This window comes from Pelodiscus sinensis, chromosome 18 (genome assembly GCF_049634645.1).
Source record: "Pelodiscus sinensis isolate JC-2024 chromosome 18, ASM4963464v1, whole genome shotgun sequence".
Lineage (NCBI taxonomy): Eukaryota > Metazoa > Chordata > Testudines > Trionychidae > Pelodiscus > Pelodiscus sinensis.
Window position 1 is genome coordinate 30719437 of NC_134728.1, and position 14160 is coordinate 30733596.

The following is a 14160-nucleotide window of genomic DNA, read 5'->3' on the forward strand; positions in this document are numbered from 1 at the left end:
GCGGCCAATTCGCGGCGCTCCTGGGGCTGGCGCTCACTGTGCGCCATGCACCCGGGGCCGGCTCTGGCACCATGCGTGCGCCACGTGCCCAGGGCCAGGCCTGCCCCAAGCACTTGGCGGGCGCACACGAATGCCCCCGCGGGCGCCGTGTTGGGGACCACTGTTTTATTCTAATGCAGCTAGTGCATTTGGAGTGGTACTGATTTAACAATAACCAGATCTAAATCATGCTCCTATTCAAACAGTGAAATCAATATAGAAACTTGGGCCTAAGTGACTGTGGTAGAGCTGGGAACTAAACCCTATCTACTAAGTCCTAGAGCAGTGTCCTGACCACTGGACCATACAGCCTCACTAGGAAGGTTACAGAGCTAGTGTATTTTTAATGGTACCATTCTTGAGTGGGGTTGGCTCTGGCTTGTAGCACTCCTGGAAGCAATGTGTTTCAGGAGGTGTCTTGGAAGGGCAGAGCTAAGGTGAATCAAGCAGGAAAAGGGATTCCAAGTACCTGGTTGGTGCACGTACAATGGCTCACAGACAGGAGTGGGAGAAGCAAAGGACAGGGTGTGATGTGCTGAGCATGTCCGTACACAGAGCACAGAAAGGAAGCCCTGCTCGGTGACTGTAGTAAACATCTGCAGCTGCGTCACCAACAGGAGACTGTGGGATACAACAGAGCGACGGATGGAGCATCGTCCCTGCTCCCAGTGTTGTGTGGCTTGAGTAACGGGAATCAGTTTCACCGTGAGCTGCTTGGATTGCAGCATCATTCAGACACCGTGTTGGGGGGCAGAACCTTGACTGAGTCCTGTCAATGGGGCATTTCTAACGCACGTTTCTGCACCCTGCCTTGTCTGTGCACCTACATTGCACTTCCGTCTCTATATGTCGCTGGTGTAACTATGTCAGTTAGGGGTGTGAGGTTTTTTAGTCTTAATGGTTATACTGGGAAAAGCCCTTTTGTAAACCCAGTTATAGCAGTACAAAGGTGCCTTATGCCAGGAGAATTTATTTCAATTCCTGCCCATATTAGAGATCTGTCCACCCTGCAGCAGAAGGTGTAATTCCCAGTGTGGATTCACACTGGCTCTGCTCCAGCTAGCATGCTAAAAATAGGAGTGTGGCCATGTTGGTACATGCAGAGGCTTGGGCCAGCCCCCTGGTCTGTGCTACATTTAGGTCGATGAAAGGTAGCTAGTAGTGACCAAATGATGTCACAAAATACAGGACTATGTAGCACTTTAAAGACTAACAAGATGGTTTATTAGGTGATGAGCTTTTGTGGGCCAGATCCACTTCCTCAGATCAAATTGTGGAAGAAAATTGTCACAACCATATGATGTCAGTGTTTATGCTCCAGCCTTGCTCCCACTGATGTAAATGCCTTTCTTATCGGTGTAATAACCCCACCTCTGCGAGAGGCAAAGCACGTAGGCAGGGCAGTGCAGTGTCCCTCTAGATCAGGGGTGGGAAATCATTTTTTGCCAGGGGCCACTTCAAACGTTTTTGAAGTGGTCCCAGGCTGCTCCGGAAGGGGCAGGGCCTCAAACAGAAGGGGCGGGGCTATGATGCTCGAGGGCTTCCCTACCCCCTGACCATGATTGGTCTGGGGGTGGGGAAGCCCCTTTGCCCCCCTTTCCCACTAAGCACCCATGCCCCTGGCGGTGGGAGAAGACTTCTCTGCTCCCCCACCTCCAGGCCAATCAGGCTTCTTGAAAGGCGGAGGTAGGTGGAGGAAACTTCATGCGCTTTCCCCCGCCCCCAGGCCCTAATTGGCCTGGGGATGGGGGAGCGGCAGCACCTCCATAGGCCCAATCAGCCCGCTTGGCGGGTCAGATCCAGCCTATGGAGCCCTTTTGCTCACCCCTGCTCTAGATGCTGCCAGTTACTTATGTAAGCTATTGTCTCTCATTCTTGTCAATTTCATAGCTCTGCTTGGGCTGTCACTCTGGATAGGGGGATGCTGCCCACAGCTTGGGCTCCCTGCTTGGAGCCAGGCTACCTCCAGGGTCCTGGGCTCTCTGCACCCTGCTCCCTGGGGTCCTGGGCTCTCTGCACCCAGCTCCCTGGGGTCCTGGGCTCCCTGCACCCAGCTCCCTGGGGTCCTGGGCTCTCTGCACCCAGCTCTGCACCCAGCTCTCTGCACCCAGCTCCCTGGGGTCCTGGGCTCTCTGGACCGTCCCCAGCAGACCACAGGCACCCAGACTGAAGCCGCAGCCGCGGCGGGGTCCCTCGCCTCTGAGACTTTGCCAGAGCAAAGCCTCAGAGGCGCGGCACCCCGCTGCCACTGCGGCTCTGCTCCCCGTGTCCCTGGTCTGCTGGGGGGGGGGGGCGCAGCTAGTGTGCTCCCCCCCCCCCCCCAGCAGACCAGGCTTTTGTTTTGGACTCTGGGGCAGAGCAGCTGGGGCGCTGCCGATTGGTCCTGCAGCGCCCGCTCTGGGCACTACTGGACCAACCTGGCAGCACCCCAGCTGCTCTGCCCCAGGCGTCCCCAAGTCAGCTTCTGCTGAAACTGACCAGCGCTGACTACAGGAAGCCCCAGGCAGAGTTGCTCTGCCCCGGGCTTCCTGGAATCAGCTGCTGATCAGTTTCAGCAGCAGCTGACTTGGGGACGCCTGGGGTTCTTAAGTTGATTCTGTATGTAAGTCGGAACTGGCGGTCAGTTTCAGCAGTGTCTGAATCTGGACGCCAGTTCCGACTTACATACAGATTCAACTTAAGAACAAACCTACAGTCCCTATCTTGTACGTAACCCGGGGACTGCCTGTACTGGGCTGTCTACACTGGCCCTTTTCCGGAACAGTGTTCCGGAATAAGGACTTATGCCCGAGCGGGAGCAGAATAGTTTTTCCGGAATAGTAGCTGATTTTGTACAGTAGAGCGTCGTTGCTTTTCCGGAAATTCAAGGGCCAGTGTAGACAGCTCGCAGCTTATTCCGGAAAAGCCGCTGATTTTCCGGAATAAGTGGCCCAGTGTGGACACAGCCCCCCTAGTGTGTGTACATCTACCTGAGCTAGGGATTGTGCCTCCCGGCTTAGTGCAGACATACTTTGGGGGGGTTTCGCTGCTTTACTAGACCAGTCCTGTTAAAAAGACTTGTCGTGTAGACAAGCCCTTCCTAAGTCATTGCAGTTTAAATGCTGCAAACGTCTAATACAGCCCAGTTAAATCAATTTGCACCTGGTTTCAATCAGTTTAACTCACTAAATTAAGTATCAGAGGGGTAGCCATGTTTGTCTGGATCTGCAAAAGCGGCCTGTGGCACCTTATAAATGAACAGATTTATTGGAGCATAAGCTTTCGTGGGCAAAGACCCACTTCGTCAGATGCATGACATAGGTGGGGTGGGGGGGGGGTCTCCACATGTCACTCTGCAGCTCTCGTTGGCCACAGCTGAGTTGGGGCAGGGACAGTGCATAGAGACCCACCCGCTTCTGCCCAGGAACCACAAGGACGTGCCAGCTGCCACTTCCGGAGGCGGAAGCGATGTGAAGCGGGTGGGAAGGAAGCCATTCTAGCTCTGCTGGCAGTGATGGTGGGAGCCCCTGGGCCCTTTTAAACCACGTGGAGGTGGCAGGCGGGTCTGGGGGAGAGATCCAGCTGGTGAACCCAAGCCCCCTTGCTCTCATATTGGTGGAGTCTGGGCACCAAGGGCCCATACAACCCCCGGTTTCATCCCTGACCACCTTGGTAAGCGCCAGGGATGTACCTGTCTGCCAGGAACCTGTCTAGTTCATTTGGCCTCCATAGCATCACAGACAAAGCGGGGCACAGACTGACTGGGAGAAGAAGTGTTTCCTTTAGCCTTCGGCTTGTTCATTTCCTTGGGTCATCCCTACTTCTCGTGTCATGTGAAGGGGGAAATAACACTTCCTTGTTCACTGCTCCCCACCAGTCATGCCTCGAGCTATCCCCGGCTCGGCTGTCTCTCTTCTAAACTGAACAGCCCCACTCTGCAATCTCTTGTCATGTGGAAGCTGTTTCAGACTAGGGATGCAAGCGAGTAGTCGAATCAACTACTTGACTACTCCCTCCTGACCCCCACAGCCTCTGTATCAGAGACCGCATGGGGGGGCGGTGCAGGAGCCGGTGCTGGGGGGGGGACAGCTTAAAAGCTAGTTTCCCTCAGCGCTGTCTCCATGATGACCACCTGTGCCCCCCCCCCCCACGCTGCTGCCTCTATCAGAGACAGCAGCGTGGGGGAGGGGGCACGAAGCAGCTTCCCCACAGGGACCCTCCAGGGGCAGGGGCTGCTGGACCCAGTGCGAGCCAATATTGAGCAAGCCCGGTTCAGTCCCAGCTCGCACCTGGTCCAGGACCTGCCCTGCTGCGGCTCTGCAGCTTAAATGTAGCAGGGGCCAGGCAGCCTTCCCACCTGGCTCTTACTACATTTAAACTGCTGAGCTGCAGTGGGGGTAGCTCCTGGACCCGGCGTGCCTGGGACTGAGCTCCTCCCCTTATCGACTAATCCTGTAGTCGATAACATTTTATCGACTTCACGATTAGTTAAATACTCGCTTAACATCCCTATTCCAGACCCCTCAGCATTTCTGTTGGCCTTCTCTGCACCCTTTCCAGATGGAATAGATCCTTTTTGAGCTGGGCGGACCAGAACTGCACACGGTATTCAGGGTGTGGCCAGACCATAGATTTATAGAGTGATGCATTGATATTTCTATTCCATTTATAAAATCTCTCTCTTTCTTAATGGTTCCTAACACCTCGTTAGCGTTTTGGCTGCCACTGCACATTGAGTGGATGTTTTCAGAGAACTACCCACAATGGCTCCAAAGCCTTTCTTGAGTGGTAACAGCTACCGAGGCCCCATCATTTTGCATGAACAGTTGGGTTATTTTTCCAGTGTGCATCACCGTGCTTACCATTGAATTCCACCCGCCACTTTAGTGGGATCCCTTTGTTGACCTTTTTCTGCGTGGAGACGGTCAGTTCACCATTTGCCTAAGGAACGCCACGTGAATGCTTTGTGATTCAAAACAGCGTGTAGAAATGTGAGGACTTCTCTTCACACACCTGGGTGGCCCAACCTGCCCTCGGTTGGCTGTAAAGTATTTGCTCTGGGTCTAGTGTACGTGACAGCTATGCCTGGATTAATCTGATTTCAGAAGTTACTATGGAACATAGTAGTCTTTAGCCACTGGAACTCTGTTCTGAGGACATCACGCTTTGATCTTGTGTTTCATTGGCTGAGAATATTGTCATTCTAGTCTTGGGGCGGAGTTATAAAATGGGAGGAGCTTTCCTGTTTTGGGATGATCCTAGAGTAGAATTAGGCAAATTTATAATCAGCTGTTGCTGGGAGGCAGTGTGGGGGGGGGGGGGGTTAGAAACTGGGAGTGGAGAATGTGTGTTCCGTTGTCAGTTCTGGCACTGACCTAGTGCAAATCCTTTAACTGCTTCATGCCTCAGTTTGCCCTTCATACATCAAGTTGACACATCCCTGCTTCAAGGGTGCCCCAGAACTGAGACCCCCAAAATCAGGCAACACTGCAAAATTTGGGCCTAAATTTCTAGTTTTCTAAGTGCAACCCTGAAGGGAAATAGGACTTTGTTCCAAGTAAACAGTCTAAACACCAGTAGCTCGGAGCTGTGTTACTTACCTCGTTCATATCAACAGGGTGTCCAAGGCACAGCATCAACTTGAAATGGAGTCCGTTTCAATCAGTGAGTTCAGAGCAGTGCCGTACTAAGCCTGCCCCTTGTTCCCCGGCCAGTGGTTGTGGTTTTGCAGTCACAGTCACTTCATTTTTAAACACGTGGTTTTTACTTACCTTACAAGCAGAACAGTGACACTGACTGTAGAGAAGGGATTTGTCTAAAATCGTTGCCGCCTAGACCAGTGTAGTTAAGATACTAAGCAGGCCCGGACAAAGAGCTTGTGGGGCCCAAGGCAGCACGGTGTGGTTGGCTGCACCGCAAGGCAGGGCGGCTTCCGGCCAGGGCAGCGAGCAGGCAGCCGGGCACTATACAGCGCGGGGCCCAAGGCCACTGCCTTGCCCTAAGGCTGGGCCTGATACTAAAAACCCCCATGTGCGAATGCCTTTGCACCATTCTAGAAGTTATATTGCTAGAGTGTATGTCAGTGGAAGACTATGTGGTTAAGTCTACACTGCCCCGGTTTTGCACAAAAAATATGCAAATGAGGCGAAGTGTGGAACATCGCCCGCCTCATTTGCATAATTAACAAGGCTCCGTTTTTGTGCAAGAGGCTTTTGCGCAAGATCCATTTTTCCACATTTTTTTCATGACGAACAGCTCTTGCGCAAGAGGTTTTTGCACAAAAATGGAGCCTCATTAATTATGTAAATGAGGTACGGCAATATTTCACGCTGTGCCTCACTTGCATATTTTTTGCAAAAAGCGGGGTCAGTGTAGACATAGCCCATTAGTTTAACTGTGTCCTGACTAGAGCTTATATCAAGATACCTGTAGCAGTAAAAAAAACACACAGGCTGCGTCTAGACTGGCATGATTTTGCGGAAACACTTTTAATGGAAAAGTTTTTCTGTTAAAAGTATTTCCGCAAAAGAGTGTCTAGATTGGCACAGATGCTTTTGCACAAAAGAATCCGTGCCCAGTATAGACGCGCTTTTGCGCAAGAAAGCTCCGATGGCCATTTTAGCCATCGGGCTTTCTTGCGCAAAAAATTAAGATGCCTGTCTACACTGGTTCTCTTGCGCAAGTATTCTTGCGCAAGAGGGCTTATCCCTGAGTGGGAGCGTCAAAGTATTTGCACAAGAAGCACTGAATTCTTACATTAGAACATCAGTGTTCTTGCGCAAATTCAAGCGGCCAGTGTAGACAGCTGGCAAGTTTTTGCGCAAAAGCGACCACTTTTGCGAAAATCTTGCCAGTCTAGACGCACCCACACTCCTAGCAAATATAGTGGGAAAACTTTTCTAGTGTAGACCAGGTCACAATGCTGTTAAGTGCACCAAATAAAAAATAGGAGGGAAGCTGAGGGGGGAAAGAGATATTCTTCCTCTAGTCCCTTTCAATTCTAAGGGTTTTTCAGGTGGTACTTGTGTCAGTGGGTCGAACGTGATCAGCAGAAGTGCAGTTATTTTCTGTTGACTTAACTATGTCTTCAGCTCTGATGCCTGGTTTTTAAGCGTCAATATTTTTAACTCTGCCACTGTTAATTTTAGCACAAACCTCCAGCTAATGGGCTTGTCTGGAGCCGCTGGGTGCAGCAATGACAACCACAAGTGATCAATGACAACCACAGCGTTAACCAAGCTGGGGACACGGTTACTCACTTTAAAAGCTGTAGACTGGCTGGCCCTAGCTGTGGCCCAGTAAAGCAGCTGTAACTATTCAGGCGCATGTATGCTGGGGAGAGGGACGCAGTATGAGTGGCAGTGGAGTGGTCTGTCTGGGGTTAACTGAGGTCCTGGCAACTCCCAATCTACAGCTACACTCTCCCATTTAACTGTTGCCACCAGGTCCCGTAGGGTTGCCAGGTGTCCGGTATTCACCCGGACAGTCCAGTATTTTCAGCTCCTGCCCGGTAAAAATTTCAGAGAATACCCGACACCTGAGATGTCTGGTATTCTCTGAATATTTCCCCGGCCAGGAGGCAAAAATGCCGAGCACCTGGCAACCCTACAAACACTCAGCGCCCGAATACCCCCAGGCCCCCAACCCCATGCTTACCTGGTTCGCAAGGCTACCTGCCAAAAGACATAGGGGAAGCAATGCTTTCCCCTGGGTCTTAGGGCTCAAATGCTCCCCTGTTCCTATCCCTGCACTTAAAGAGGTCATGCTATTTTAATCCTGTGGGTTTTTTTTTTTTTTTTGCTCAACAGCTTTGGTCTCCCCCCCCTTTTTTTCCCAGTGTTTTTTCTTGGGGGGGGTGTTCGGTATTTTTGTTTCGACCATCTGGCAACCCTACCCGTGACTGGGAGAGTGTGGTAGTGTAGGCAGGGTCTAGCAAGATGCACCGCTGTGAATGGTGGATTCCTTGCGCACCGTGATTCTCAGGCCGCCCCTCGGCTCCAGTTCTGTTCCCTGCTGAGAGGAGAAGGGGGAACAAAGTAAGCGGCTCAGGGACTTGTCTGCCAAGGAAATTGCAGGGTGGGGGAATCAAAAATAAAAGTTCTCCCTGGACAGTTGTTACCTCTCGCCATGGGTGGCTTCTCTTTGGGCAGCTCCTGTTCTCTCACCGCACCCCCTGTACTGCCGAGTGTAGAGCCGGAGGTGCCAGGGAGAGGAGGAGGAGGAGCAGGCGCAGGACTGAGCAGGGAAGAAGAGGATCTTGATTGTTTTTTCTTTGTGGCTGCCTTCAAATGTCCAGTTTTAGATCCCACAACAAGAAGGTGCAGGGCCCGGCCCAGCTGCCCACGCTGCTTCTGGAGGGGGTGACAGTCTGTGCACGTAGGAGCACCGTGGTTATGTTGGCTACCCCTGGTGCAGACAGGATGGCACGCACAGCTCCCATTGAGTGGGAGCCCCTGGGAGAGCAGGATTAACACCCTCAAAGGAAAATCCTTGGCTTTGCGGTAGGAAGCTTCTATACAGCGGTGCTTCAGAGGCAGCAGCAGTGCCACAGCTGTGCTGCAGTAGCACCCGGAGAGCAGGTGCACCGGGCCCTGACTTAGAGGAGTGACCCTGGTGTTCACCTGTTTCTTTGAGGAGAGGACAGAACAAATGTCTTCGTTATGATGTGATATGATATGATAGAGGTCTATATAATCATGACAGGTGTGGCAAAAGTGAATAATGAAAAATTATGTATTTGTTCCCATAACACAAGGGGTCACCAAATGAAATTCATCAGTAGCAGGTTTAAAACAAACCAAAGGATGTTTTTCTTCACGCAACACGTAGCCAACCTGTGGAACTCCTTGCCAGAGGATGTTGTGAAGACCAGGACTTTAACAGGGTTCAAAAAAGAACTAGATACATTCATGGAGATTAGGTCCATCAATACTTATTAGCCAGGATGGGTAGGAATGGTGTTCCTAGCCTGTTTGTCAGAGGCTAGAAATGGATGACAGGGGATGATTACCTGTTCAGTTCACTTCCTCTGGGGCATCTGGCATTGGCCACTGTTGGAAGACAGGATACCGGGCTAGACAGGATAAATGGACCTTTGGTCTGACCCACTATGGCCATTCTTATGCTATTAAGGAGGGCTTCTGGGTGAAATTTGCAGGCTGTGCAATGGAGAAATGTTGAGCTGGAAGTAGATTTGCAAGGTGGTTGGGGATGGAGGTGAGGGAAATGGAGAAGTCTCATGCCCTGGAAATGGCGGGGTGCTGAGAAGGACACACAAGGAGCTGGTGAAGATGCGTGTGAAACATGGTGTAAAAATGTGATTAATTGGAACAGCGTCAAAGTGCCAGGATTGATCAGAATCGACACCAGCCAGGCTAACATCCATCTCAGAGCATCCACCAAGGGCTCTGTGTTTAAGTAAATCAGTGTAAACCAGGAACTGAGCTAACGTGGTGAAACAAGACAGGCCCGAGTCTCTGCACGTGCTCACACACAGAGATACCTGGGGAAGGGGCCTCTCAGAACTAAAGCGTCTGTCCCTCCCCCACACCAGAGCCCCTGCATCAGCAGTGATTCCCCGGCAGGGACATTGTTCTGCAGGGTCCCTCGAGGAGCAGCTCAGGTAGGAAGCGGCGCTTGCTCCGGCTGATGCCTGGGAATTGTCTCTTCTGTGCTTGGGCTAATCTGCATCCCAGCATCTGCTGCTGCAGGCGGGCAACATCCTTCTGCACTCGGGCCCTGCCCGGGGGGTGCTAAACCCTGCAGCGGGGCTCTGGTTGATCTCACGTGGGACACCTGTGCTCTGCCGAAAGGCACCAGGGCCGCTGACAGGGGTGGGGGGCAATTGCCCAGGGGCCTGGGCGACTTAAAAGGGCCTAGAGCTCTCAGCCTCCTCTCCAGTAGTGATGTCAGCAGCTGGAAGCTCCCTACCGCTTTTACATTGTGGTAGCGACAGCAGCTTGTGCGTGCTAGGTGCACCGTCCAGCTGCCACCTGGGGGCCAGCTCTGAGCCCACGTGCAATGACACACTCGGCCAGCACAGTGCTGGGCACCCAGGATTGCAGATGGGGCAAAAGGGACAGCTGCCCTGGGCCCTTTAAATTGCTGCCAGAGCCCTAGGCAGTATGGCCGGGAGCGTGTGCCCCCCAATCTTGCCCAGGGGCCCAGCATTTGTCGGCAGCCCTGAGAGGACACCCACAGGAGCTCCCCTGGCACCCAGGAATGTAAAGTGAACTTTGTTTTGGAAGTTTAGTTCCATCCCTTAGAGCAGGATGGACAAAATATGGCCCATGGGCAAAATACAGCCCCCGAACAATCAGATCCAGCCAGCCATGATCTGGGCTACCAACGTCCTACAACCCAGTGGGACCCTCAGCCAGGCTCCCTGCCTGCTGCAGCCTCACGGGCCGCTCAAAGCATCCACCTGCTGGGGCCAGCGGGAGTGTCTCTCTGCAGTGCCCCCTGGGGCGCCCCTTCCCACGACCCAACTCCCTGGCCAGGTCACAACCCAAACCCTCTGCACCCCCCAATGCTTCCCCGCCCCGGGTCACATGTGATTGGGACCCAGCGCTCTGGACAGAGGCAAGGCTCAGCAGAGATGCTATTCAAACAGCGCTGGCATCTCTCCACTTCCAGTCCTCGAAGCCCCATGGTGATGATGTGTAGTATGGATAGGGACTTACGCCCCAATCTTGCAAGGACATTAACATGTGAGTTATCCCAGAGAAGTGAATGGGACTCCTCGTGTGCCTAACTCATTGAAGGTCAGGGCCTTAATTGCTGGATGGAAGGGAGCTGGAGTATTTTAACAAGTTACTGATGCCACCGCTTTCTTTTCTTCTTACAGTTTGAGCACCAGCTGCTGTTGCAAAGATAGAGAGATGCAAAAGAGCATTTGCCTGCTAAATCAGGAGTGGGGAACCTGTGTCCCCTGGCTTGCCTGGATTTGGCCCCCAAGGCTTGGGGCTCTCCCACCGCAACATTGAAGTGCCTGGGCTGGCACTCCAGCCCCTCTCTCCCCCCTCCCACTATTGCACCATGGGGCTGGCGCACACAAAATCTACTAGCCTGGGGGTCAGCCACCCTGACCCAAAAAAAGTTCCCCACCCCTGTGCTAAATGCTTGCAGGACACACACACCGGTAATTTGCAGCAGAGGTCCAGAGGGGGCCAAATCTAGCGTTCTGTGCCCACAAGCTGCGATGTGTCTAGATCTCAGACAGGCAGCTGCAGATTAGTGAGAGCTTCTCGTGTGGATTCTATCATCACTGTCAGAATTATTGCTTTGGAGTCCTGCGCTGCACCATGCCCCAGAAATAACTTCCCTATTGCTTGCAAGAACCATGAAGGTGTGTTCTTTGTTACCATGGGGAAGTGTCATGCACAAGGCGATAGAATGCATCTTCTGCCTCCGGGGCAAACAGTCAGGGCTAGCCGTGCTCATCCAGTGCTAAATTTCTGCCATGGCTTGCCAGAGCTGTGCGGCAGTTCGTAGCCCCAGGACCTCTGAGTTCACTGCATCAGTTAATCAGTTACTAGCACGCTTACCTGGCGCTGCTCGGGTCCTTAACTCAGTTAAGGGTGGTTTTTTAACATAAAAGTGCTATGTCCATGCTTTATTTAAATGATTGCATTTTTCAAAAATAGAGTATTATTTTATTAAGTTAATTTTTATATCAGATTTCTTAAAAAAGGGATTAAAGTTTTTGCATGTAATTGTTTTTAGTAAATATTTCAAAAAGGGGATTCCATCCACTGTGGTTTTTTCTTCATCCCTGTGACAGGGCAAACCTGCCCCGCACTGAGCAGGAGGAAGGGGAGCCCATTTATTGGGCAGAACACGCCCCTCCCCCACAGCCCTACTGGGCATGCTCGAAGTGCAGCCTCGCTATAAAAGACTGCTGGGCTGCTCAGTTGAGGCAGACCGCTGGGGAGGCAGGAGCTCCGGCCTGAGCTGCAGGCCTGCCACCGGACCTGCCGCCAGATCCAGAACCGGAGGAGGCGCTGCTGCTGCCGCCACCACCAGCCCTGGGGCGAGCACGCCCCCAACACCGACGCCCGGTGGCCGCCCGCCCCGCCGCAGAAGATGCCCCTGTGCAGCTGCCCCAGGGACAAGACCGTCGGACGAGGCCGCTGCCGGCAACCCAGCATCGCCAGGTGGGACCTCCGTCGGCCACCAGATTGGGGGTAGGAAGCAACCCAGGGCAAGGGGCTGGGAAATCCCCCCCCCCAGTGGGCTTAGCATGTTGTGGGGGAGGACCCCCCGCTGAGCCGGTGGTGGGAACCACCCACCACCATTAGGGCCCTGGGTTGGGGTCCGGTGGAGAGGGAGGGCCCGGACCCCCCTACCCCACCCTGCAGGGCTGGACTAGGCCGCTGGGCCTGCTGCGGGTGCTGGACTAGGCCCCCAGGCTGGGGGTTAGCGCTTTGTTCCCCAGGGGAAAGGGGACAGAGGCGGGTGGTACCCCGCCACAATCCCTATAAACTCTCCTCATTTAGGCTATGTCTATACTGCAGCCTTCTTCAGCAAAAGCTGATGCTAATGAAGTGCGGAGTAGAATATCGCAGTACTTCATTTACATAATTAATTAGCAGCTATTTTTGCACAAGAGGCTTTTGTGCAAAAAGGAGCTGTGTAGATGGCTCCTTTTTGCACAAAACCCCCCTCTTGCACAGCAGCTGTTCTTCCTCATTTTTTCAGCCATCTACACAGCTCCTTTTTGCGCAAAAGCCTCTTGCGCAAAAATGACGGCTAATTATGCAAATGAAGCATGGTGATATTCTACTCCGCACTTCATTTGCATAAGCTTTTGCAGCAGAAGGCTGCAGTATAGACGTAGCCTTACTGTTTTTTAACAAAAAAAGGGCCGTAGCCAATGTGTTGTGCAATAGCATTTTCTTCTAGTTTTCAGATCTTAAGCATTGATTTGCTGTGCCAAAATAGAGCACTGCTTCGAATCTCTCCGTTTTCTCTCTTTTCTGTATGGTTTATTGAGAAGCAATCCTATCACAGGTTCATCCTGTTTTTCTGGCTCATCTTGGTTCAATCACTTTCAACCTTCATATGTCAATTTTGAAGACGACTTGATTTGGCGATTGGGTCTCTTTTTCGTTTGGTTCTCTGAGCGCTCCTATCCCAGGCACATCCTGTTTTCCTGGCACAACCAAACCCTAATGTTGCTTTAAGTAATGATCAGAGGAAGCTGTACACAGAATGCGGTGGTCCTGGCTCTTATTGTTTAGAAGGCGTTTTCAAGCCTCAAGCATTGATTTAGCTGTGCCAAAACAGAGCACTACTCCAAATCCCTCCATTTTCTCTTTTCTGCAAGGTTTATTGGGAAGCAGTTCTATTGTGGGTTCATTCTGTTTTTCTGGCTCATCTTAGTTCAGTCCAGGGGCAAAAGTGATTTACATTTCTTACAGGTACTGTCATATTGCAGCCCCCCCAGGGCAGGGCTCAGGGCAGGGGGTTGTGATACAACAGTACCTGTAAGAAATGTAAGTGTGGGGTGGAGTTTGGGAGGGTTCAAGACAGGAGGTTGGGGAATGGTGGGGTGGGGTGGGGCTCAGGGCAGGGGGCTGAAATGTGGAGATGCAGGAATCAGGGCTGGGGAGTGAGACGGGACTCAGTGCAGGTTGTATGTGGGGGTGCGGAAGTCAGAGTTGGAAGGTAATGAGGGACTCAGGGCAGGGTGCTGTGTGTGTGTGTTGGGGGAGGGCAGGGGGTGCAGGAAGCCCCTCCACCCTAACAGGCACCTGGGGGTAGGAGGTTTGGGGATTGGACAGTCCCAGATAGGGGTGTGTATGTGATTCTGTCTCTTCTCTGTTTGGTTCTATGACAAGCAATCCCATTGCAGGCAGATCCCGTTTTCCTGGCACAACTAAATCAGTGTTCCCTGTAAGCTGAGTGCTTGGGTGGCAACCCAGAAGAAATGTCAATGCTTCTCAGCTGATTAGCAGAGTGCCCACAGCTGACAGCATGTTTCTACTGGTGGTGCACATCTGCTTATGCTTCAGTGCACATAACAAAATTTATTCTGCACACAGATGGAAAAAATTGAGGGAACATTGAACTAAACCCTGACCTTGCTTTAAGTTATAAGAGGAAGCTGCATACCAAATTTGGTGAACCTCTCGAACAGAG